The sequence below is a fragment of the Caretta caretta genome, chromosome 9 (genome assembly GCF_965140235.1).
Source record: "Caretta caretta isolate rCarCar2 chromosome 9, rCarCar1.hap1, whole genome shotgun sequence".
In the NCBI taxonomy this organism is placed as follows: domain Eukaryota; kingdom Metazoa; phylum Chordata; order Testudines; family Cheloniidae; genus Caretta; species Caretta caretta.
This window is the reverse complement of record NC_134214.1, coordinates 80581843-80607522: the sequence shown is the minus strand read 5'-3', so window position 1 is coordinate 80607522 and position 25680 is coordinate 80581843. Positions and strand designations below refer to the sequence as shown.

Sequence of the window (25680 nt, the reverse complement as noted above, 5' to 3'; positions counted from 1 at the left end):
CCTGCCTTATGAGACTTTGGGTAAGTGACTTTACCTCTTTGTGGTGCCATTTCCCCATCTGTAAAACTGGGATAATTATTACCTTCCTTTGTAAACCACTTTGAGATCTGAGATGAAATAAATAATATCAATATTATCTCATCAGCATGGAGATTACAATAAGTGATGAAATCAAGAGGAAATGTACCCCAGTATTTGGAGCTCTGGAGACCTCTGTCCCATATGAACCCTCCAGAAATTAAAACAAATAAGCATAGTCTTTTGTTTGGATTTCAACCTTCCCCTGCAGTGTTGGAAAGTTTGGAGACTCAGAAACAAAAGCCTCATGCTGGTGCAGAACCTGAAAGTGAAACTGATCAGTCTGGTGGCCCTGTCCAAGCAGAATGAAATGCAAAAAATAAACAAACAAAAACCAAAAATAGCATCAGTGATGAAAAATAAAATTTTATTTTTTAAAAGAATTGTGTTGAAATGTCTCCAAACTTCTGTCTGGCCTTCTGGCCTTGGTACTTGGATACTCCTCATGCTTATGTCTTAAGCATTTCTGGGAGCCCTCCTCTTGCTTCTCCCAGTGTGATGAATCTTCTGGAAGTCATAAGTCAGCAGAGGACAGCATGAGTCTACTAAGGAGTGAATCTGCTGCTCTTTCTCTCTACATTGGTCAGCAGAGGGGGAGCATTCTGGGGAGTTGCAAGGAGTTTGGAGCAGAGTGCCAGGAGTTGTAGGGCCTCTGCTATGTCTGGATGGAAGAACAATGCAGAAGGGCTCCCAAGGAGACATACTGCAGGACTGAACCCTGGCCAGGGGACTGCAGCAAACGTAAATACCTCAAGCAGAGGAATGGATTGCAGTATTGCCACCCCTAAGTTTCAAAAATCATGCCAGGCTCCCCACAAAAATCATGAGAGTAAAAAAATAAAATATGGTTATTTTTATATGTCTTTTGGTTTTTGAATCTTTAGAATACACTTGGATCAAATTTTCAAACTTTTCTTCACGGTAAGTCTAAAAACTACTTTTTAAAGAAAAGCTGAGACTCTCATGAAATAACATAACCCTTGGAGCTGGGACTTTTAAAAAGACACCCAATAGCATGAGACTTGTGATAAAATCACAGGAGTTGTGTCACTGGGGCATCCAGGTACTAGGCCTGACGAGCCCTAACTATCTTTTGGATATTTAATTGTAATTTATTAATCCTGTGAACCTGGGGTATTTGCAACATTTTCTGCGAGCCCTAGTAAATCATCCTTTTGAGTAATCTGTGTGTAGGAATGATTATTGGAACCCACCAGATACTTGACTACAGGGTCTAGCAGCTGACGTGCCTTGAATGCTTGTGCATGTGTCATGGTACTCTTGGCACACTCTGATGTACTGTATCAGAAAAAACCTGATGCACAATGGTGACCCAAGGGTGCTCTCCAGTGTTCCTGACCTTAGGATTTCAGGTGCCCTTCACAATGAATTCTGCTATTAAGAGCTGCCTTGCAGTGTCCTGCATAGGTTGTTGACAGTTCCATGGAAACCCATACAGATAACGCAGGTGAGAGAGATGTGTGTCTCATTTGATAGATCCCAAACTGTTGGCCTAATGCCGGTTAAGAGAGATATGAAAAGTGCAGCAGAAAAAACAAGGACAGCATCCAATGCCCATGTGTGCTCCACAGTGTATGTATACTTCACGATTCATGCGTACTTCGTGCTGTTTTGCACAACCTGATGCATGCATGCTGGAGACGGACTTTAGGGGGCACATGTAGCATAATGTACCTTTTGCAGTATAAACGCGTCTATCTTCAAGAGATACATTATGTACACCTAATTTTGTGAGGTGCTCATCTACCAAGGTGAAGAGCACAGCAGAGACGCCTAAACGGCTGTAGCATGCTCCGCAAAGGTGTACGCTGCAGACCTCGGGCGCACATTTTGCACACTGATGATAAGTGGATGAAGAAAAGGAGTACTTGTGGCACCTTAGAGACTAACCAATTTATTTGAGCATGAGCTTTCGTGAGCTACAGCTCAGCTGTAGCTCACGAAAGCTCATGCTCAAATAAATTGGTTAGTCTCTAAGGTGCCACAAGTACTCCTTTTCTTTTTGCGAATACAGACTAACACGGCTGTTCCTCTGATAAGTGGATGGAGACGGCAGTGAACATTTTGCTATCTCAGAGCGGTCCCATGCGTTCAATGCAGCGTTCAAGCATGCGGCATGCTCCCCGGAGACAGGCTGCACTGCCGCTGCACGCATGCAGCCCTCCAGCCCCCGAAGCACTAAGAAGTGGCTCGCGCGCAGGCTTCGGTGAGTGGCGGGAGCGCGCGGGCTTCGCTCGGAGACTCGCGCCGGCAGCAGTGGGCAGAGTGGGCGCGAGCTCAAGCGGGGCCGGGCGCCGTTGCTAGGAGACGGCGCTCGGGCAGGCCGGTGGAGGCAAAAGCGGGATGAGGCGAAAGCAGCGGCCCCCGGGCCCCCCCTGGCGCTGAGTCCGCGGGAGGAGCCGATCTCCCGCCGCTCCCAGAGCCGCGGGTTCCCCCCGCCCCCGATGCGGTGGGAGCTGGTGGGAACGGCCGCAGTGGGGCCCCTGAAGCGGCGGCGCCAGCCCCCGCCATCCATCCGTCGCCTGTTCGGGGCGCGGCTGTGCCCCCGAAGGGAGCCGCGAGCAGCGTCTCGGAGAGCGGGTGAGGCAGCGGCCGGGGCCGGGACCGGGGAGGGCAGGGAGCCGGGCGCAGAGGCGGGGGGGGGGTCTTCTGTGCTTGCGACCGGGGAAGGCCCCGCCCAAGCAGCCTCTTTGCCCCCGCCCTCCTTCTTCGGCCTCGGGAGCTGGTGGTGGTCCGCCCTCCGCAGTAGAGCGGCCTCCAGAAGGCCTAGCAGGTGCGGGCGCCTGCCCGGTGGTGGTCCTCCCTTCAGCCCAGGTGGCCTCGGCCTCCTGGGCCGTTCTCATCGCCGCCGAGTCCAGGGCACCCCCGCCGCGCGCGGTTTGGGCATCACGGCTGTGCTGGGGGCAGCCCTGTGGGGCACGGCGTGGGCGTTGTCATTCCCCTGGACAGGATGGGCCGTAACCCCTCTTGGTGCTGTTCCGGCCCCCCCCCCGCTCCCCGTGCGAAGTGTTGTGAGCAAAACGCTTGTTGGGCGAAAGAGGCTGCTGTGTCAGGGTCATTGCAGTGGCCCAGTAAAGTGGGTACAGGACTGGAAGTCGGGTGATTCTCTCCCACTTTCCTTGCATGACTGGTGGAAAGGGGGTTGCATTTGAATCCTGCCTAAGAGCCGTCCTCAATTTAGAGACCCAGCTCCAGGGAAATGAAAACTGTCACATTGACAAAAGAAGGTGATTAAATAATAATGTGACATTGAAGGGGTACCTGCTGACCACCATTTAAGCTTCCATTAGTCCCTCATATAAACTAACTGTGATTAATAATGAAGTCACTTTTTACAATTAAAACTTGAGAAAGGTTGGAGGAGCTAATTTATTATTTTAATCTTATGGTTTAAAACTAAATTCTCTTTTAAAAAGAAGTTAACGGTGCACATTGTCCATTTTGCTAATTGTCAGCTAGTTCTGTTGGATATTGTATTTAACTGCTGTGAGTTTCCTTCACAAGTTAGTCAGTATACAATAAAGTGCAATGGAACGGTCATACTGTGTATTAATTTGGTAAATTGTGCAATAATTCTAGAGCCAAGTGAATATTTGCTTGTATCTATCTACTGATGTATTGGTTTGGTTTCAGTATCTGGGAATTGTCTTCAGTGACACGTATGTCCAGTTGTTAGGGTGACCAGACAACAAATGTGAAAAATTGGGATGGGGGTGGGGGGTAATAGCCTATATAAGAAAAAGACCCCAAAATCGGGACTGTCCCTATAAAATCGGGACATTTGGTCACCCTACCTGTTGTGAACAGGAAGTTCTGAGTAGAGGAAAAATATGAAATACAACAGTCTTAAAAATGGGTGCTGTTTATGTCATTGATGCTTTATATCGGGGACCATGCAATATTCCAGATCCATGTTCTTACAATCAACACATTTCGTCTTTTAAATGAATGTGGCTATAAAATTGGTTTTTATGCAGCAAATATCCTGTATTAAAATGGTATACTGTTCAATTGGAAAGAAATTATGGACAGAGTATAGGATATGGTACTGGAAAGATCAGTGCGTAATTTGTAATGAAAGAGGTGCTGGGGCTTCATAGCTGATGCAGCAAGCCCAGAGGTGCCAGGGCTACGAACTGCCAAGACAAGAGGTGCCGGGCTCAACACTTGCAAGCCCTGGCACAAATTAAGCACTGTGAAAGGTGCTTTTGAAGGTGTGATCAGTGCACCCAACTTTAAAATGAGCCTTGTTTTTGGCTGGAAAATGGGATAGTGGAGAGGCTGGAGTCATTCCCAAATATGGGAAAGGTTAGGTGATCTTTTTGCAGAATACTCTTCCTATAACAGCAAGTGTAGAATGACTCTGAATGACTCCTTTATTTTGCTCTTCTGGATCTCTGTTTTCTTTGTCTTCTAAAATGAGTCAATGTTTATCTACTTTTGGAAAAAAATCTGTTGGGAAGCTTCCTAAATTAATTTAATTGATTTTTTTCATGTCCAGCTTGAAGGATTCACTTGCTAATCAAAGGAGATACATCCCTACAAAATCTTTTGTATCAGCGCCAGTGAGATCCAGGTCCAAATTACTAGTAAGAAACTCAGCTCTTACTCCCAACTATTACGAATGGGGAGAGAGCTTGAGTTCCATTAGGAAGCTATGGCTAGTTGCTTCTCAGGGTGTGTCTACCCTTTGAGCTGGGGGTATGATTTCCAGCTCAAGGAGATGTACTTGTGCTAGCTCTGATCGTGCTAGCTCTGATCAAGCTAGCATGCTAAAAATAGAATAGCTTCAATAGTATGAGTGGTGGGAAGGGCTAGCTGTCCAAAGTATGTGCCCATCAGAGGTGCTAGGTACATACTTGAAGTGATAGCCTCTGCCACTGCTCACACTGCTGTGGCTGTGTTCTATTTTTAGTGCACTAGCTCACTGAGAGCTAGCCTGAATATGTTTCCTTGAACTGGGAGTTCAAATTGAAGACCTCTTCAGAGGCTCAGTATTTTGTACCAGTTAGCCTCTGGCTAGTATGTGACTCATATTTGAAGCTCCCCCTTCCATTCCGCTCTGATTGCTGGAAAGGAGAAAAATGTCTATGGTGTGTCTGCTACTTTGCCCTTCTCAGCATCCTTTTTTCTTTTTGTTTCTTTGAGGGATGTCTTTCCTTATCTGTGAATTGCTCCATTGCCTGCTTCTGTTGCTGTTCAGCTTTCCCAGCCATCAGCAGAATGAAATTGACATAATATCTGTCAGTTTTTCTTCTACTCAAGAGTAAGTAGCAACAAAATTAATTAGTGTTGTGGCTTTTACTCTGCTGCTGCTTAGAAAAGCCCTGAGCAACAGCAGAGGCACTGGTGCTGTCTGGACTCAGAAAGATAGTGCTGCAGAAGTTCATATTTGGAAGCAGGACTAGAAAAATGTACTCACTTGTACCAAGTAGTAATCTTTCCTGAGCAAGTGTTGCCAAAGTCTACGGAATTTAAGCTTTCATTTTGGGGAAAAAATAAAATCCAACGTTTGTGGTTGTCAAGAAAACCTTCAGAATGTGAACAGAATGTAAACTGTTGTTGTATCTTTCTGACCCTGTGATGGATAGTGCCATCACTGTTAGTCAGAGCTGGACCATGAAAGCTGCAGAGGGGTCAGCACTTTTGAAATGCAGTTATGGAGGTGCTTAAGTATGTATTTATTTTTAGAAACCCGTTTGTTTTTGTTCTAGAAACTAGCCCTAAATCTAGTAGGGGTAGCATATATTTTTCCAATCCCACTGGCAGATTTTCTTCTTCGGGACATTGACTCCACAGAGCTTGCCTGACTAATAAAGTGCAAATGTGACCTGGCATTTTGTATTTGTGGCTCTTTTTCCTCCCTAGACCATCCAGACTGCTGTTGTTAACTATGATATATGCTGGCTATATCTACCTTCAAGCACCTTCAAAAATGGAACCATTCCAGTACCAGATCCTGTAGTTAACAAAGCAAACACAATGCTATTGGGCAAATATATATTTTTACATAAAAGAGGTTTATATAAAAATGCAAGGCCAGGTAGTACACAGTCTTCTAAAGATATCACTGTTTTGTGCTGAAGGCAAATGGCATGCTCAACCCTCTATAGTAATACAGACAGGCAACTTCATTAGCTGACAATCTTAGTTAAAATGGAGATTTTAGATAGCAAGTAGATAAATACTTTAGCCAGTATATTAATTCACTGTCTTTCAGCCTTAAAGATAGGCATCATGGTATTTTGTTTTCTTACATATGCTGCTTTTGACTTGGTTTATGTGGCAGCAAGTCATATTGAGCTATCATGTGACCGTGGATTTTTAGGCTTGTACTGCTTGTTGTGGGTCTGTTCTGGACTCACATTGAGCTGTATAGTGAGGTACAAAACTGAACTATAGTGTGTATACTGGCTCCCTTTACCAAGTGTCTTGGATATAAAGGTATTAACTTTAATAGGAGTAAACCCCACATCAGCAAGAAAATAAATCCCTTTTAAGCAGTTGTTTTCCTAATTATGTTAAGAGTTTGTGTTAGAAGTCTCAGATCTCATTTTGGTGTGTGTCACTAAAAAACAGGCCCCAAACGTGGAATATTAATTTTGAAGTGTTTTTATCAGTTTCATGTCACTGTGTACAAATTTAGAATGTAATTCCTGTGTAGCTGGATCTCAGCTGATCTTGCTGTTTCTTCTTCTCCCCCTCCTACCCTTTTTTTTTTGGCTGATGCTTTTAAAATAGGCTAAATGATTGAGTTGACCAAAAAGAAAATCATAAAGACATTTGAATATGACCAGTTTTATCAATGGCTGCTTTGGTTCTTTGGTCATGTCTATACTATCTGAACTATAGCGGCATCTGTGACACTGTAGCTGTGCTGACATAACCTTATAGTGGAGGCACATCTTACAGCAATGGAAGAGGTTTTTCTGTCACTGTGGGAACACTACCTCCCTGTGCAAAGGTAGTGAGGCTGATGAAAGCATTCTTCAGTGGATCTAGTTGCAGCTACACTGGGTGTTAGGTTGGCATAGGTAGTGCATTCAGGGGTGTAGATTTTTCACAACCCTGAGCACTGTAGCTATGTTGAGCTAAGTTTTAAGTATGGACCAGGCCTTTAAAAATAAAGAAATCATAATAGCTGACAGAAGAGAAGACAGGAGCTTGCAAAGGATGGATTAATGAAAAGCAAAGAGAAAAGAAAATGAAAGATGGATTAATTGTGGGCAGTCTGCTGGAAGAAGCACTAATAGAAAATCTGCATTTTTTTTTTCAGTTTGGTAGATTAAAGAAAACAAAAAGAAAACCTATTTTGATTTGTCTCCTCAGCCTTCCCCCTCCAACAAAACAAGATGATATTACTTTTCCTAATGTTCAAAAATGATTTTTCTCTCTTTCCAGTATAACTAAATACTTGAAGAAAAAAAATCTCAGTCTATGGCTTGTTTGAGTTACAATACTGTATCTCATGATAATGCTCAAAGTACTGATTTTCCTCGATAATCAGTTGCTGATCAAAGAGATGTTGTCGAGGCTGACAGGCCAAAATATGACTGTTCAGTGCTCAATAAAACCTAGGAAGACATAGCTCTATGGAGCTCAATTTCTCACTCTCTCAAAAACTTGGTATCATTACATTACTTTTGTAAAAGCATACGCGGAGTCGACGGGGGACTGTCAGCAGTTGACCTACCGCAGTGAAGACTCCGCAGTAAGTAGCTCTAAGTATGTCAACTTCAGCTATGCTATTTTCATAGCTGAAGTTGCGTAACTTAGACCGACTTAGCTTGTTCCCCTGCTATGCCGGCCCCCCCCAGTGTAGACCAGGCCTCAGATCATGACCTGGAAGTGAGCTGAGGGATGTCTCGCTTTCCAGAATGATTTAATTCTCTGCTTCTCTTCTGAGACTGCCAGCAAGAGTAGACAGGTGCTTACCCTGGAAACATGTATAACTCTTGTTAAAGCCAATGGGACAATTAATGCCAATTGCAATAGTGTTTTTTGTGATGTAAACATCTGGTTCTTAGAAATTGGAATAAGACCAATTCAGCCCAACTGCTAAAGCAATAAACATTCCATAAGTCAATCAAGTCATTTTGTATAGGTCTCCAAACAGCCATTAGAAGGTGATGACTTTCAGAAACTATTCATTGTACTGGAGCCTGAAGAGTCTTATTGGGGGAAATAATGAGGCCCTTGAGCAGAGCCATTCAGACACCCCCAATGCAGGCATAGTGCACTAAATTAATTCCTAGTGTAGCATAATTGAAGTGAATGGAGTTATACTAGACGGGTATTTGGCCTACTATGAATTTTTATTTTCATAGTATATGATGTTTTAAAGCCAGGGCTTTACAGACTTTTGAAAGCTGGGTCTCCCTTCAAGAAAATGAAATTATTATTAGTTACAATTTGTGTTTTATTGTAGCACCTAGGAGCTTTGGTCATGGACCAGTACCCCATTGCTCTAGGCACAATACAAACAGAATAAAAAGATAGTCCCTGCCTCAAAGAGCTTGCAATTGCAGTATAAGTCAAGAGACAACAGATGGAATCCAGATAGACAGATTGACTGGGAGTACTAGGCAATAAACAGTGAGAAAATATGGTCCTATGAGGAAAGATTGGAAAAAATTGGATTTAGTGTGGAGAAGAGAAGACTGAGGGACATAAGTCTTCAAGTACGTAAAAGGTTGTTATAAAGAGGAGGGTGAAAAATTGTCCTGAGGATAGTATAAGAAGTAATGAGCTTAAATTTCAGCAAGGGAAATTTAGGTTAGACATTAGGAAAAACTTCCTAATTGTGAGGGTGATTAAGCACTGGAACAAATTACCTTGGGAGGGTGTGGAATCTTCATCATTGCAGGTTTTTAAGATTAGACAGACACCTGTCGGGGATGGTCTAGATAATACTTAGTCTTACCTCAGTGTAGGGGACTGGACTAGATGACGTATCAAGGTCCCTTCCAGTCAGACATTTCTATGATTCTAAGGTCAGCATGGCAGGTTGTTGTCTCTGGCTGAGAGCAACTAGACTGCTTGTGTGCAATCATGCTATCCCTGCAGCCCCACCATATGGTGGTAAAGGTCTTCTGACCATATGGTGATAAAGGTCTTAAAAACATAAGAATGGCCATACTGGGTCAGACCAATGGTCTATCTAGTCCAGTAGCCTGTCTTCTGACAATGGTCAATGCCAGGTGCTTCAGAGAGAATGAACACAACAGGCAATCATCGAATGATCCATTTCTTGTTGTCCACTTCCAGCTTCTGGCACACAGAGGCTACGGACACTCTGAGCATGGTGTCGTATCCCTGTCTATCCTGGCTAATAGCCATTGATCGACCTATCCTCCACGAACTTATCTAGTTTTTTTTTTTAAACCGTGCTATGGTTTTGGCTTTCACAATGTCCCCTGGCAATGAGTGTCACAAGTTGACGGTGCATTGTGTGAAGAAGTACTTCCTTTTGTTTGTTTTAAACCCGCTACCTATTAATTTCATTGGGTGACCTCTTGTTTTTGTGTTATATGAAGGAATAAATAAATTTCCTTCTTCACTTTCTCCACACCAGTCAAGATTTTATAGACCTCTATCATATCCCCTCTTCATCTCTTTTCCAAGCTGAAAAGTCACAGTCTTCTTAATCTCTCCTCGTATGGAAGCTGTTCCATACCCCTAATAATTTTTGTTGCCCTTCTCTGTACCTTTTCCAATTCTAATATATCTTTTTTGAGATGGGGCAACCAGAACTGCACCCTGTATTCAAGATGTGGGTGTACCATGGATTTATATAGAGGCATTGTGATATTTTCTGTCTTACTATTTACCCCTTTCCTAATGGTTCCTAACATTCTGTTAACTTTTTTTACTACTCCTGTATATTGAGCGGGTGTTTCCAGAGAACTATCCACAATGACTCCAAGATCTTTTTCTTGAGTGGCAACAGCTAATTTAGACCACATCATTTTGTATGTATAGCTGGGAATGTTTTCCAATGTGCATTGAATTTCGTCTGCCATTTTGTTGCCCAGTCACCCAGTTTAGTGAGATGCCTTTTTAACTCTTTGCAGTCTGCTTTGGCCTTTATAAAATTATTCAATATAGTTTTGTTTGCAAATTTTGCTGCCTCACTGTTTGCCCCTTTTTCCAGATCATTTATGAATATGTTGAACAGCACTGGTCCCAGTACAGACCCCTGTGGGACACCACTACTTCCCTCTCACCCTTCTGAAAACTGACACTATATCATCCAATCCTTTGTTTCCTGACTTTTAACCAGTTACTGATTCATGAGAGGATTTTCCTCACAATGACACCATACTTTGCTTTAGAGTCTTTGGTGAGCGACCTTATCAAAGGCTTTCTGAAAGTCCAAATACACTATATTCACTGGCTCACTTGTCCATATGTTTGTTGACCGTAATTTATATATCTTCCATGTCCCTTTGGTTGCCCCTCTGCCCCTTGCTGTCCCCTGAAAGGGGGGGGCAGGGAGAGTGAGAGTGGGAGAAGTCATCTCATACTTCGGCAAACACTGTCCTAAGTATTCATCTGGCTGGCAGTTTGGAAATACCAGCACTCAAGGGGAGAGTTATTGTCTTGGGACAAAATTCACTTTTAATTTTTTGTGGGGCAAAGAGGTAGTCAAAGGGATATGAAAATATATAAATTTAGATCAGAAGGCCTTTAATACCACATGGTGGGGCTGCAGGGATGGCAAGATCGATTGAGAGCAGCTAGGCTGCTTGTGTGCAGAGACCATAGCCTGCCATGCTGACCCTAGAGTTATAGAAATGTAGGATTGCAAGGGACCTCAACAGATCATCTACAAAAGACTGACAATTTAGCTTTTAGGAATTGGAATACTTTTTGGATTATTTTTTGTCCCCTAGTGTTTAACATGACTCTTTAACTGAAGTTGAAAAAAATATTTTATATTTTCATGGAATAATCAGGCAGTTTTCCAGTTGCATTCTATTGGAAAGAAATGTAAAATTTTCCCTATTAAAGGTTAGGTGTAATCGAACAATTTTAATTGTTTAATTTAATTACAATTTAAAATTGTAAAAATGAGCTTTAGATAAGTGACTTCAGCTCTAAACCAAAGTGTTTTTCAAATGTATTAATCATTCAGGGACGTATCTCTCTCTGTAGAAATTGTAGCCTGTGCCAGTGGTCCCCAAAGTGTGGAGTGTGGAGAACAGAGGAACATTCTTGGGGGGGCACATGGCAGGGACTGGGCCAGCCCCAACGGACGGTGGGGAAGGAGTGCCACCCAGCCCCGCTGCGCCCCCCCCCCACTGCAGAGTCACTCTGCCCCCGCCCACTGAGGCCAGCTCCGCCCCGCCCACCCAGGCCAGCTCTGGCCCCAGCTGCAGCTCTGCCCTCATTCCCTCTCCGCCCCCAAGCCTGCTCTGCCACTAGCCCCAGCTCCTCCCCAATCTCGAGTTCTATCCCCAGCTCCACCTTCAGCCCAAGTTCCTGTGCTGAGGAAGCCTTGGCTGTGCAGACAGATTCCATTACTGGTAAGGGAAGGCGTGACAGGAAAAGGTTGGGCACGACTCCCCTATATTCTTGTGATTCTACCAGTTATTTGTACACACTATATTAATACCAGTGTATAGAATTCACCAATATGTAATAATGCTGCACCATATGCAGTACAAGCCTTACTCCTATTGCCTGATGAAGCTACACAGATTTTGAACCATCCATTTTTATACCTATCCCTGTATAATAATTCCACACCTATATCCACATATATAGTGCTAGCATATAAAATTGCTGTACATAATATATAATTACGTACTACTTGTGTACAGATGGATATTTTAGCACTTTGCCTTTAGACTCTGTTAACTATTTGCTTTTAACATCTAGGTAGTTAAGTTTGACCATCTACTCGGTGCTCCTTCAATGTCCTATGTGAGGACCTCGGTAAACCATCCAATCAGTAATAGTGAAGGGTGATGTGTACAAAGGGCAGGGACTTAATCAGCACAAGCTTATAACCTGCCCTTACTCGGAATTCTTCGTTCATGGGGAATAATGGGTAGTCATAAGGTAGACACATACTGAGCCAGTCAGTGTAGCACACTTGCAGCTCCAGACATCTAAGGGTGTCACAGAACTGTTATTGCTCAGTTTTGGGTAGCTGAATGCCGGTTTTAAAAATGGCTAAGATATGCAGGAACAATTGTGGATCCCATTCATTGTGCAGTTTAAAGTCTTAATGTTAGTTATTTTTCATTTTCTTAGTGATATATAAAGGTCCTTTGAGTCTAGGTATGCTGCAAGAATTGAAATCAGTTTAATTAGTGGTTCTCTTTATGCTGGGAAAAAATATTCTCTAGAATTATTATGGAATTGAAATCCTCTTTGAAATTGATGGTAGATATGCTTGCCAGATTCACTGTGGAAATTGTCCTAATGCAAATTGGTCTTATTTCTTTTTGAGGGGGAAGAAAAAAGTTAAGCACTAATTTTTACAAAATGTACTTAGAAAATGATACAGTCCTGATTAATTTTACGAACAAGGTTAAGAGAAACTTTGTGATAGGACCTATCAGAAATTGTGAATTTTAAGGATAAAATAGTCTCAATATACAAATTTTTCCACAAGCAAAGGGTTATAGCTTAAGGGTGACCTGTTAGTGGAAAAAATTGGTCTTCTGCCTTTTTTGCTTCTTCATTATGTATTAGGATGGCCTGAAATTGTGGTGGGGGGGTATTTTTTGTTTGTTTTTTTAAACAACTTCTTAGTGCTTATTTTTGACATTAGCAAATCGGGTCCTGTGTATCCTGGAAGACTGTATGACTGTGTCTATACTAGGCTTTGTTGCTTAAAGTTTCCCACTGTTGCTACCAATGGTTCAGCCCTGCCATAGATGCTGGTGGCTCTGATGTTTTTACCACTATGCTGTCTTACTCTGCTCAAAGCAGGTATAGATGACAGAGTGGTAAAAATACTGGAGGCCTGAGGCACTTTGTCAACACTGTACCTCTTTTGTTGCCATCTGTAACAGGGTGGTGTGGATCAATGGGGGAGTGGGTGGACTGAGCCACGCCACCCCAAGCTATTACACTGTCAGGACCCAATGGAGCAGGAGGACTCAGGTCCCCCTACCCCAGCCCTAGCGCCTGGCCCCAAGAAGGGCAGGACAAGGGGTTACCTTCAAAGAAGCCGGTCCAACATGGACCGCATCCAGAGGGCTTGGGACATACTGAACTGAAAGAGAGACTGGGGTCAGAGGCCCAAACTGACCAAACCATCCCGCTACATTGCCATGCAGTCAAGCAGCGGACAACAACTTTTTGGGGAGAAAGGTTGAACCTGTCACATGAGGAAATCTATAAAGCAACAATTTGGTCTATATCACATATATTTTGAAAACACAATAAAGTGAACTTAAAGCAGGTGGAGATTGCACTGGAGAATTCCTCTTGGGAAGAGGGTATTTCTGCTGGTCCAAAGTTGTCAGAGGTGATTTTTTGCCTCATGCATCAGCTCTACCACCTCCTTCAGTAGAACTCCACTGCCTGGTATAAAGGAAGCAGAAGAGGGGAAAAAGGGGAATGGGTGGTCATGACAGAGCTCTAATACACCCAGTTCTCAGCTGATCAAAGGTCCTTGATAAACCTCAACTGAGTGGTGGCAATTAACTCTGTCCTTGTGTAGCTCCCTGATTTTCAGAAATTCAGCCCCAGTATAAACTAAGGCTACAGTCATCTCCCTGTCAGTCCCCTACCTCCACTGTGCCTGAGATTGAGCCCCCAGTTTTTGATAGGAGAGTTTTACTGCAAGTAGTGTTTCTCAGTAACTTTCCAGGCCCACGCTGCTTCCTGCAGCTCCCATTGGCCAGAATGGCGAACTGCAGCCACTGGGAGCTGTGGGCGGCCGTGCAAACGTAAACAAACGGTCTGGCGGCCTGCCAGCTCATTACCCCGACGGACCGCAGGTTGCCCACCACTGCTTTTAAGCTATTGATTTTGGTTCCATCTTGCAAACCCTATCTAAATTCCAGGTCAGAGTCAGACATCTGATTTGCCTTCAGGTTCCCTGGAGTAAAGAGGTACAGATTGCTGGACATGAAGTATCTAAACAAAATTTTGGAATTCCCATTCTGCAGAAAATTTCAAAATTTAATTTTCTGTTCCAGTTCAGTTTTTTTCTAATTTTGGAATTTCCCATGAATCATTAATTCTAGTTTCCCAGCATCTCTAGTAGTTTTCCTGAGTCTTCAGAATCTGAAATGTGAACTGCTTGAGAGCCAAATCCTTGTCCTGGAATTTTGCCTGAGCATCTGGGTTCTGCACTGGAGAGTTATTATTAAATTATCATAGTGCCCAAATGTGCAGTCAGGATTGGGGTTCCTTTGCATTGGGCACCATACAAACAGAAAAAAAGACATTTCTTGCCCTAAAGGGCTTACAGTCAAAAGACTGGTACATGAAAGTAGGGAATGGGGATACAACATACAGGTAAATGATATGGTAAAGAATTGGCTCAGCTTTGTTGGTTATATAAATTGTAGAATTTTTCTTTTTAATAATGATGGGTTATAGGGGAGTAGGAAAAGGAAAGAGGAATAGCCACAGTTTCTTGTTTGTCTAGCCATGGTCAGCATGCTTGGTTTTGTAGGCATCATAGAAGAGGTGAAAGGTGGGAATATTGATGTAATGAAAGTAGTGGTCAAGGTAACTACTAGATTAGTTTGTTAGAGGCTAAATTGTGAAGGACCTTTAAATGTGAAAACAGTTTTGTGTTTGATGTGGAGGTGAAGAGGGGAGCCAATGAATAGACTTAAGGAGTGGGTGGCTGTGGTCAGAGTGGTGAGCAACAATGATTTAGCAACAGCATTGTGAATAAACATAAGGAGAGCAAGATTGCTGTAATCAAGGCTATAAGAGATGGTTGCAACAAGACGTGAAATGCTGAGGGCTTAGATCAGGGGTGGCCAACCTGTGGCTCCAGAGCCACATGTGGCTCTTCAGACATTAATATGTGGCTCCTTGTATAGGCACCAACTTTCCAATGTGCCAGGGGGTGCTTACTGCTCAAACCCTGGCTCTGCCCCAGGCCCTGCCCACCCTCCACCCCTTCCCGCCCCCTCCCCTGAGCCTGCTATGCCCTCGCTCCTCCCACTCATGCTCCAAGCCTCCTGCATGCCACGAAACACCTGATCCGGAGGTGTGGGGAGGGAGGGGGCGGTGCTGATCAGTGGGACTGCCAGTGGGTGGGAGGCGCTGGGAGCTGGGGTTGGGGGAGCTCATGGGGAGCTGCTGACGTATTACTGTGGCTCTTTGGCAATGTACATTGGTAAACTCTGGCTCCTTCTCAGGCTCAGGTTGGCCACCCCTGGCTTAAATGATAGTTTTGGCTGTGTTAGAAAGCTGGATTTTAGAGATACTGTGTAAGAAAAGTAGCAGAATTTAGAAATAGCCTGAATATGTGGGTCCAGTGATGACTCCCAAATTATGGGCCTGACTGGGAGGATGGTGGTGTCCATGGTGATAGAGTTAGAGTTCAGGGGGAAAGATCAAGAGCTCAGTGTTTAGCCAAGTTGTGTTTTAAGACAGGGGCGGGCAAACTTTTTGGCCTGAGGGCCACGTCGGGTTTCCAAAATTGTATGGAGGGCTGGTTAGGGAAGGCTGTGCCTCCCCAAACAGCCAGGTGTGGCCTGGCCCCCAACCCCTATCCGACCCCCCTCTGGTGGCCCCCCGGGACTCCTACCCCATCCAACCCCCCCTGTTCCCTGACGGCTCCCCCAAGACTCCTGGCCCATCCACCGCTCCCTGTCCCCTGACCGCCACCGGACCTCCCACTCCTGACTGCCCCCCACCGCCCCATCCAACCCCTCCTCTCATTCCTGATTGCCCCCCCAGAACCCCAGTCCCATCCAACCACTTCTTCTCCCTGTCCCCTGACCGCCCCTGGAACTTCTGCCCCTGACTGCCCCCCCCGCCACCCCATCCAACCCACCCCCTTCCTGACTGCCCCCATTCAACCCCCCCCCCCCCCCCCCCGTTTCCCACCCTCTGACTGCCCCGACCCCTATCCATACCCCCAGCCCCTGATCACCCCCTTGAACTCCCCTGCCCTCTATCCAACCCCCCCGCTCCCTTACCAAGCTGCCTGGAGCACCGGTGGCTGGCGGTGCTACAGCCACGCCGTTGCGCAGCACAGAGCACTGGGTCAGCCCAGGCTCTTGCAGCTGCGCTGCCCCAGGAGCTTGCAGCCCCGCTGCCCAGAGCATTGTACTGGTGGCGCAGTGAGCGGAGGCTGCGGCGGAGGGCGAACAGCAGGGGAGGGGCCGGGGGTGAGCCTCCCGGGCCAGGAAGGTCCCAGAGGCTGGATGTGGCCTGCGGGCCATAGTTTGCCCACCTCTGGTTTAAGATGAGAACTGGAAATCCATAAAGAGATGTCAGAAATATAGGCTGATATTAAACTGGATAGGCGTGAGTCAAAGGTGGAGAAGAGACTGCTGGGGTTTTGATTTAAGATTTGGTAAGGAAGTAGAGCTGTTTGACTAAGAATTCCTGCAGAGTTTGGGGAAAAGAAGGAATCCACCTCACCTCTATACGTTGCTCTGTGGAAAAAAAAGAGAGCCTCTCTTAAGCTGATCTTTTGGTAATCTCTATGCTCTTGCATGCATATTTGTCTCCATCCTCCTTCTCCCTGCCCTCATGATGTTGTGACTGATAACTGGCCACCATGCTCCCCTAATCACAGCAATCTTCAGTGTTCCATAAAGCTGGAGTCTGCTACAGCAGGGATTGTGCAGGTTCCTCAGATCCTGCCATCAGTGCACAGTTAAACTGCTTAATGTCTTTTGACTGCAAGAGTGCCCTGTGCAGGATTTGCCACTAAAACAGTGGTTCTTAATCTTTACAATAGCCTGCACCCCTTGGATTCTCAAAATATGTTCTCACAACCCTTATCAAAAATTGTTGAAGTCAGTCAGTTGTTTAAACAGAGATATATTTTTAGTTTGTATTTTACAGTAATTGTTACAAAATGTATAATGTTAATAAATACATTGTTTCATCATACCTAAGAGGTTGTTTTTACATGCCTGTGATTAAATTGTGTTTTCGATGATTTACTTTCTAAAAGAATCTGGCATGTCTCGCACCCCCAGAAAGGGCATCTCGCACCCCCAGGTTAAGAACCACTGCTCTAAAAGATGCGTAGTATTTCATTCCATGTCCCTTGTCTATTAATACTGAAACTCTTCTCTCTCTTTCTCTATTTTAATTTTACCCTCAATAATAATAATAATACATCAGCCTCCTCCAAATTCTGTGTAAATTTACAGCACTGGTAGTGAGTAGGATAAACCTTTTGACTGGAGACGAATTGGTTGATTTTTCAAGGTCTGAAAATTCATTTTTAGCGTATAATTCTGGCTAGATATTTTCCCCAGTAATATGTTTCAAGCAATTCCTTCAAGATTGGATTTCTAAAGAAAGTATTTTTAGCTTGCAGCTTATAAATACCTAACATTTGAAACAGTATTTTTAAGTGTTTATAGTTTGTGTTTAATTGGTATGCTTCTGTTTCTGATACAACCAGTTTAAGGATGGATAATCCTAAAAATAATCCATTTGAGGAAAATTGTTCTCTTAAATGTTGATATAGTACATTTTTAATAATTCCTTTAAGAGCAACTGACTCACTGTCACACTCATTGCCTCTATAAAACAGTTGTGCTAAGTCACATTCTTATTGTTCTGCTGTGGAGGTGGTTGAGAGAAAAGATGAGGCAGAGACAGAAAAATGGAAAATTGTTTTTTCTTTTTCTTTTTTTTAAATACTACATCAAATTGATTTCCAAAGGGGAAAGCTTCTTAACTTCTTTAAATAAAAAAAATTACAAACCACAGGCTGTTTAATATGAAACAGTATTCTGAAGAGCAGTGTGGTTAATAAACATTTTGCCCATGGAGAGAGAATTCCTGTTATTTTTCCCACAGTTTACCTGTACATTAAATGTAAACATTTTATAAATAGGATTCAGACTTATTCCTTTTATTTAAAATAAATGGGTGGAGGTAGAAGCAAGGCACATTAGTAGTACCTTTGCAAGTTGAACTGAGTACATGCTTCAGGAATACACTTTAGAAAATGGGGAAATTGCAGTTTCTTTAAAGACTGCTATAATCTTCCCCATTTTACACAAATTTTATGACTTTTGTGTCCTGGCAAATTACCAGTGTGTTCGTCATTTGGACAAAGGTTGGATTTTGACAGCATTGTAAAGGAGATATCTGTGATGGACTCTTGTGAGAGCTGTAGTGTTCTGCAAAAGGGTTAATCGGTATCCAAATTACTTGTGCTGTGGTGACTTTTCTTTAAATAAACACTTTCTGCTAGTATGTTTGTTTTCATCACTTTTTTTTTCCTTTAAGAGATAGTACCAAAGATTATACAGGTTATCTGCTGGACAGAGGATGAGCTGGTGAAAAGTTACAGGAAAAAGATTATTTTTGTATCTGCTAGAAATTTATTTTACAGTGAGCTAGTGTAGTGTTTTTGGGGGTTTATTTTTTTTTAATTCAGCAAAGTGATTCAGTTTAAAAAATGTAGGACACCTTTCTTGACATTGTGGTGGTTTTGCTTCATTAAGGACTGAAAGAATAGGCCTTTGCTCTGGTTTGTATAAAGATAAAGTTTCTGAATTCATCAAAATGACAGTGTTGAAACTTCAGGTTAATGTGTTGAGACTGACATCACATTACTGTTTAAAAAAATCCATTAAACTGAATGAAAATGCTGTCATTATAAGGCTCTAATTATCAAGGGACTAGATTTTTTGATCTGCCTTTTTAACACTTCTGTTACAAATACCATTTGACTTAGTGCATTTCTAGAGAATGCTGGTGATATGAACATGTGTATGGGTGAATGAAGTAGAAATGCACATTTCTGGACTCTTGTTTAGAACATCTACTCCAGGGGAGGCCAACCTGAGCCTGAGAAGGAGCCAGAATTTACCAATATATGTAGTGCGCGTACACATAATCATTATGTAAGTTGATAAAGTATATTTATTATACATTTATAATGTCTAGTTAACAATCTTTTACTTAGTGGGACTTCTGGCAATCTTTGCTTTCAACAATTAAAGTTTGGTTTGTGTGCAGTTGTGCTCACACTCAGCAGTTCTCTTAAGTGGCTGTCTGTCAGAACAGATCGGTGCTTGGATTTCATGTTTGAGTGTCGAGAAAACAGACTCACAAAGATAGGTCAAGGCAAACATTGAGGTTAATTTTAGGGCTGCACCTCTGATGTTGGGGTATTTATCCTTTAGTACAGATTTCCAGAAAGTAAGGGTGCCCTCTGTCTTCTGAGCAGATTTCAATCTGTCATCTTCCAAAAGTTCTGTTATTTCCATCTGGGATGTTGTTTCATTAGTGACTAAAGGGGGCTTCAGACAATCTGCTTCAGCACTAAAAGGGTCAATCAGAAATCTGATTTGAGGTCTTTTCTGCTGCAAATCTTGGAATCTTTCCATAAAACGGTCCTTAAGATCTCGCATACCTAGTAGTGCTCCGTTTTAGGGGTTCTACTGCATCTTCTTTTGATCTGGCTTGAAGTTGTGATATTGAGGGAAAGTGTGTCAGCTCTCCCTCAAGCATTTGTCTGTGAAACAACTGCAGTTTGTTTGTGAACGCAAATACGCCTTGCAATAGATCAGACAGCAGCCAGAATTTTCCTTGTTTAAGTCCATGTTTAGTTTATCCAAATGCAGCAGCATGTTTACAAGAAATGCCAAGTCTAGAACCCATCCAGGATTTGTAAGCTCAGGGTGTATTCTGTGCCCACTCCTCCACCCTTCCCCCGCAGAGCCTCCTGAACGCCGCAAAACAGGTGATTGCAGTGGGCAGGAGGCACGGGGGATGGGGTCTGCTGGTGGGTGCTGAGCAATTTCCCCTCCAGAATTGGCTCCTAGCAGGAGCCGCATATTGTCTTCAGAAGAGCTGCATGTGGCTCCAGAGCCACAGGTTGGCCACCCCGATCTACTCTTCTAGCATGGGGAATCAGGAGCTGGTATGATTTTTAATTAGCAAGATCAACAGCAGCTAAATGTATTCAGAATAATTTTTTTTCCTCCAGAGAACTTTTAATAGGATTGGTCAGGTATAGTACACTTATTGGGAAACATGTTATCAGTAAAATTACTATCAAACAATTTGTGCTAGAAGCAGAATAATTTTTTAGTTTTGATTGTTGATTTTATTTGGATGTTAGCCTTCCATTTCCACATTCTTCTATTCTTTGAATGTTCCATATATGCAGGATTTGTCATATATGAAAGTTAGTTTAATGTGGACATACAAATGTATTGAAATACTCTATGAGCAGACACTTTCAAAGATGACATCCTAAAAGTATTTTAATGACTTGGTGTTTAACTTTTTTTATGGCTAATAATTGCTAATTACAAAAGTTGATAGCATTGTATTTTCAAAACTGCATGTTCTGTAACCGTTCACTAAGAATAACTGTAGGGCAGATTCCCTGAAAGTTAGACAGAGGACACAGCCAGTCTTGAGAACTGTTTGGCATTGTAAGAAACTACACTTGAACAACTTTGACTTTAAGTTAACAAACTGTTTGTTTGGGGAAATACAGCATGGCTTGAGGTTACCTGATCCTTCACCCCCAAAAAGCAACCAGCTCACAGTTAGAGATAAAACATATATGTTTTGTGGTGTAGACATTGTGACAAAATACCTTGTTCGCCTCAGCAGGCTCGGTCCTTTTTAGCCTTGGAGACTCAGGTTTGGGGCAAATCCTTATAGGTGGCACAGGGTCCTGCTCCTCCTCCTCCTCAGTCAGTCCCTTGTGCTTGTTTTCCTTCCCTTCTGCGGAGGGAGTGCAGCCTCCAGACTGGGAAGGTTTGGTGTCTTGCTGCAAACAGCCTACTGGCAATTTCCCTGCTCCTCTCACTCCCCCTCTCCTTCCACACAAGGGAGGGTTTAAAAAGGTCTCAAGTAGTTGGAGTCAGCGGAACCTAATTTGGTTCCCTGGCAAACCCTTTTCCAGCTGAACCTTATTGCCCTGTGGTTATCTCTCCTCAGTGGATAGGGAGGGGCCTTTTAACACCTTGGGACTAATTACTACCCCGCCCCCTCCCCCCCGGGTTTGTTCTGGGTTTACCACAAGATATATAATCTATAATGTGTTCCTGTTATTGTTAAAATATTAGTATAAAATATTGAAGTTCAGTGTGACAAAATTGATGAAAGCCTGCAAGCAAAATTCTACAAATAAATGAAAAACTGTCCTAAGAGGTGGGATAGGATAATTCCGAGGGCCAAAAAAGTTGCATAACATATGATCTTAGTATCTCTTCCACTGTATTCTGCACGTTCTTGAATATCCAAATTTTTAGTTAAAAAAATTTTTTTTTTCTGTTGCGAAGATACTGTCTCCATTTAAGTGGATGCACTCTCCATTTAACCCAGTTACCCAGAAAACTGTCTCCAGCCAGCAACTTTTTAGGTGAGAACTCGCCACTTTCTCGGTGTGTTGTAAATGTCAGTGTCTTATGAGGACAAATCAACTCCTGGAAATTAATTGTAGTTAATATTTTTTGGTTAAAAACAAACTGCCCTCTACCTGCTACGGAAATTAAATATAGCCTTCTTCCTACCCACTTCTAAAAAACAAACAAAAGTTAATATTGCATTAAAATAGCACAAAAATCTCAAACATCCAGAAAATGCAAAAGTTAAGGTTTCAACAACAACAGTAACTCGGCTGAGTTGCACATATGAAATATTTTATGTTCCTGTATTTATGATTAAATTAATAGCTTTAATATATTACTGTTTTTTATTCTAAATTTATATCCTAAAAGATACAGGTTGTGCTTGTGATCAAGTTGATGATGTTTTTGTTGTTGGAACATTCCCTAACTTGTGATTTTCTTTTTTAAATGAGCAAAATCAACATTGCATTAACCAAGTGTGGTTTTTTTTGTTGCTGTTTTTTGCATTAACAATAGACAACTCAATCTCCTATGTGCAGGTGCCACTTACTTAAAAGTATAACTGGGTTCAGAAAAAAATTAGACAAGTTCATGGTGGATAGGTCCCTCAGTAGCTGTTAGCCAAGATGATCAGGGACACGACCCCATACTCCCGATGTTCCTAAGCCTGGGACTGCCAGAAGCTGGGACTGGATGACAGGGGGAAGGATCACTTAATTTTGTTCATTCCTTCTGAAGCATCTGGCAACACTGGCCACTGTTGGAAGACAGGATACTAGGCTATACTGGACCTTTGGTCTGACCTAATATGGCCATTTTTATGTTCTTTACTTTCAGCCAAAAAAGGCTGGCTCCTTTTGGAATCTCTGAATGCTGGGGAGAGAGGCTGCTATATAATAGGAAGTCCTCCTTGGTTGTTGATCATGATGCATCTGGAAAACAGCCTTCTTTGGAACAGGAGGTGATTTGTTTATTTCTTTGAGCTTTATTATAGAGCCCAGATCTCCTGATTCTTGGTCTACTGCCTGAATTAGAAGACCACCTTTTCTGTCCAGAGGGCTGATGAAGATACTGTGGGTAGAAACAGGCTGCTGGAGAAAAAAGATGGGCTTATTTTTATTCTCCTATGGGAAATAAATGGGATTTTACACACGGACTTTAATGGGAAAAGGACTGATTCTTGGCATGGACAATCACTGCTTACACCTTCAAATATATTCAGTTCATGTATTCTTGATAGCGCAATGAAATTTTTTTTTTTTAGGAAGTTTATTACGTAATGAGTGAAATGTTGTGATAAGAAAACATTAAAGTACAAACTTTAAAGAAATAATTGGCAAGTATGTTAAGGTTATACATATTTTTTATGTATGCTGTTGCTGGCCAAAATATATATATATGAGGTAAATGTTTAATTCACAAGAGACATTTTAAAAATTATAGAAACACCTAATAAATTCCCAGTTTATTGGGGAAATAAAGGAAAGGAAAACCTACATTTAAAAAAATAGTTCCATTTTTAATTTTACCTATTTAATTTTACCTAATTTTGTGATGCTATTTAAAAATTTTAAAATACAAATTTCACGTATTTATATAAGATGTTATTAACTTCAGTCAGGCTGCCTGTTGTGACATTTAACCCAAATAAAAATTCATTCTCTTTGTCTGAGTCATACTACTTATTTTCTCTGTAGTAAAGTCATTTGGATAGATTTTACATAAAGCTTATACATATCCTTTAAATTAAGGTGCCAAAAGGTAAATTTCAAAGAGCATGTTCCTGTTTGTGGTTAAAAGGAGTGATATCATAATATGTTACCTGCTAAATAGCTGTACAGTGGTAGCTTTCCTTTTTCTCTTTTTTTTTTTTAAAAAAAAACTGTTTTGGTTTTAGGACAAAAAAGATTCCTAATTCTGTTCAGATAATTTTTTCTTAAATTTGTCTGTACATAGAGCCAAAGAATTCCCACACATTCTTTCCTGCTGAGAGTCATCAATACTACTGAGTTTAGTATCAATATTTGTTTTATAATTAAGATGTTTTAACTTATAACTATCAATGCCTGGCTTTAAACTTCAGTGTGCTTTAATATTGGGGAACATAGACTAACAAAGATATAAGACTTTTGAACATTGAGTTGTCAAAATCTTCATTAAAATATTAGATAAAATAACCTGGATAATGATTAATGTTATTTATTGTTTATTTTTTATCTGACTGAAATGGGAAAAGCCAGTTCCTTGAATTTTTTGATCCATTTATTTAATTTAATTTTTAGCCTTGGATTAAATGCTTTTATATACTCACCTGAAACTATACAGTATTCTACAAAATATTAAGATAAATGAGTTTCAGTGATTCACAGGAAATTTGATTACTTTAGGTAGGTTGTGTCTTCAGTGCCATAAGCATATTGCTGTTGCAATTGTAGTCCTCTTTTCATTAACACTAATTGTTTTTACAGTTAAGGCCTGATCCAGAGGCTATTGGGGTCATTGGTGTCTTTTCATTGACTTCATTGAGTTTTGCATCAGACCCTCAAAGTGCAGATATATAAAGTTTAGTGTAATGAGACTGAAAACACAGGTTATATGTGTAATGATAAAATATTTCAATAAAGTTAACGTGAAAACTGGTGGCAGTATATAGGTGTCCTGAACTTAGTCCCACACTCCTCAAGTCAGAGGGAGCTGGGACTGCTGTGGAGAGGATGCAGACTATTCATTATACTCAAGCAACTGCTTCTGTCTGGCTTACTACTGGTGACAATGGCCTCCGGAAAGCACTGTATCCAGATATCTTTGCCTGTAAGGACAGGTAAAAGCAATAGAGGGCCAGACTGTGGGAGGATTTAAGGGGACAGTTCCCTAAATGAAACTACCAAATATAAAGCTTTGGAATTGTAGCCTGATCTATGAATCGTATATTAATTATACTGTATTGATTACTTAAGAATGCCCAGTTATTACTCTGAGGTTTGACAGGTTCTTATCCCATGATCAGGCCCAGTATTAGTCAAATTACTGTTTAGTTGGGAACCCTCATGTGCACAGTTGCAACACTCACACTTTAGGAACCCTTGTATGTTTACAATAGTTTGTTAATACATTTAGCAAAGTCTCTAACACTAATCCAGCATGGTAGATAGAGATAATACAAAATGTACATCTGAACATCCATATACTCCACACCATGCCTTGCAGAACAACCTAAAATGTTAGTCATTATCTTCCACAATCAGCACCATCTTCCTCATTGTCACCAGCCATCATCCTGGGACCTCCCAGAGCTACATCTCTCTCCTGCCCACAGGCTGGGATACAATTTTTATAATATGTTACGCTGATGCCACTATGTCTAATGCATATTCAGGAGGAGTTTCTCCCCTTTTCCTTATTTGTATTTCCTCATCCTACTAATGAGGGTGCCATTCTATAGATTATAAGAAGTTGAGATCATTAATATACTATACATCAATTGTTTGTCATGGCACCCTTGTGGTCAGACATCTGCAGATGTTCCCATCCTAAAATATCCAAAAGCTGGTGTTAGTTTGTGTTCCTGTGGTTGGCCGGTGTCATAATTGACAAAATTCCTCCTTAAACACTATTCCCAGTTTCCCAAAATTTAGGGGTGACCATTAGGCCATTTATCTTGCCAGAGTTCATAGGCCTCAAGAGTTTATGCTAACTGCTAAAGCTAGTGTCTTAGAGAATACAGGCCTATAGGTTCCTTGCATTACTGCTGAATAAAACAAATGCTAAAGCTAGCTCTGTGGGCAACCCAGTGAAGTCTTCTGCGGCATTATGCTGCTTAAAACTAACTCGATCAGTCCAAAAATTAAAATATAAAGTTAAAACATGGTCCTGAAATCTAAGTTTTCCTCTTTATTATAGAGCAGTGGTTCCCAAACTTGTTCTGCAGCTTGTGCCTGGAAAGCCCCTGGCGGGCTGGGCCCATTTGTTTACCTGCCGCATCTGCAGGTTCGCTGCTCCAGGCCAATGGGAGCTGCTGGAAGCGGCAGCCAGTATGTCCCTTGGCCCGCACCACTTCCAGCAGCTCCAATTGGCCTGG

At 42.2% G+C, this 25680-nt stretch overlaps 1 protein-coding gene across 7 annotated transcripts in view; it reads left to right on the top strand.

Annotated features, from left to right (window-relative positions):
• The first annotated feature begins 2327 nt into the window (after positions 1–2327).
• ZC3H12B (zinc finger CCCH-type containing 12B) overlaps positions 2328–25680 on the top strand; it is a 98360-nt gene continuing 75007 nt past the window's right edge. For 5 of the 7 annotated variants that reach the window (XM_048863313.2, XM_048863312.2, XM_075132471.1 and 2 more), the window contains exon 1: positions 2328–2679. The gene's annotated coding sequence lies outside the window, so the exon portion shown is untranslated. Of the gene's footprint in view, positions 2680–5247; positions 5366–25680 lie in introns of all 7 variants that reach the window. The other 2 variants (XM_075132473.1, XM_075132470.1) reach the window with 1 other exon arrangement.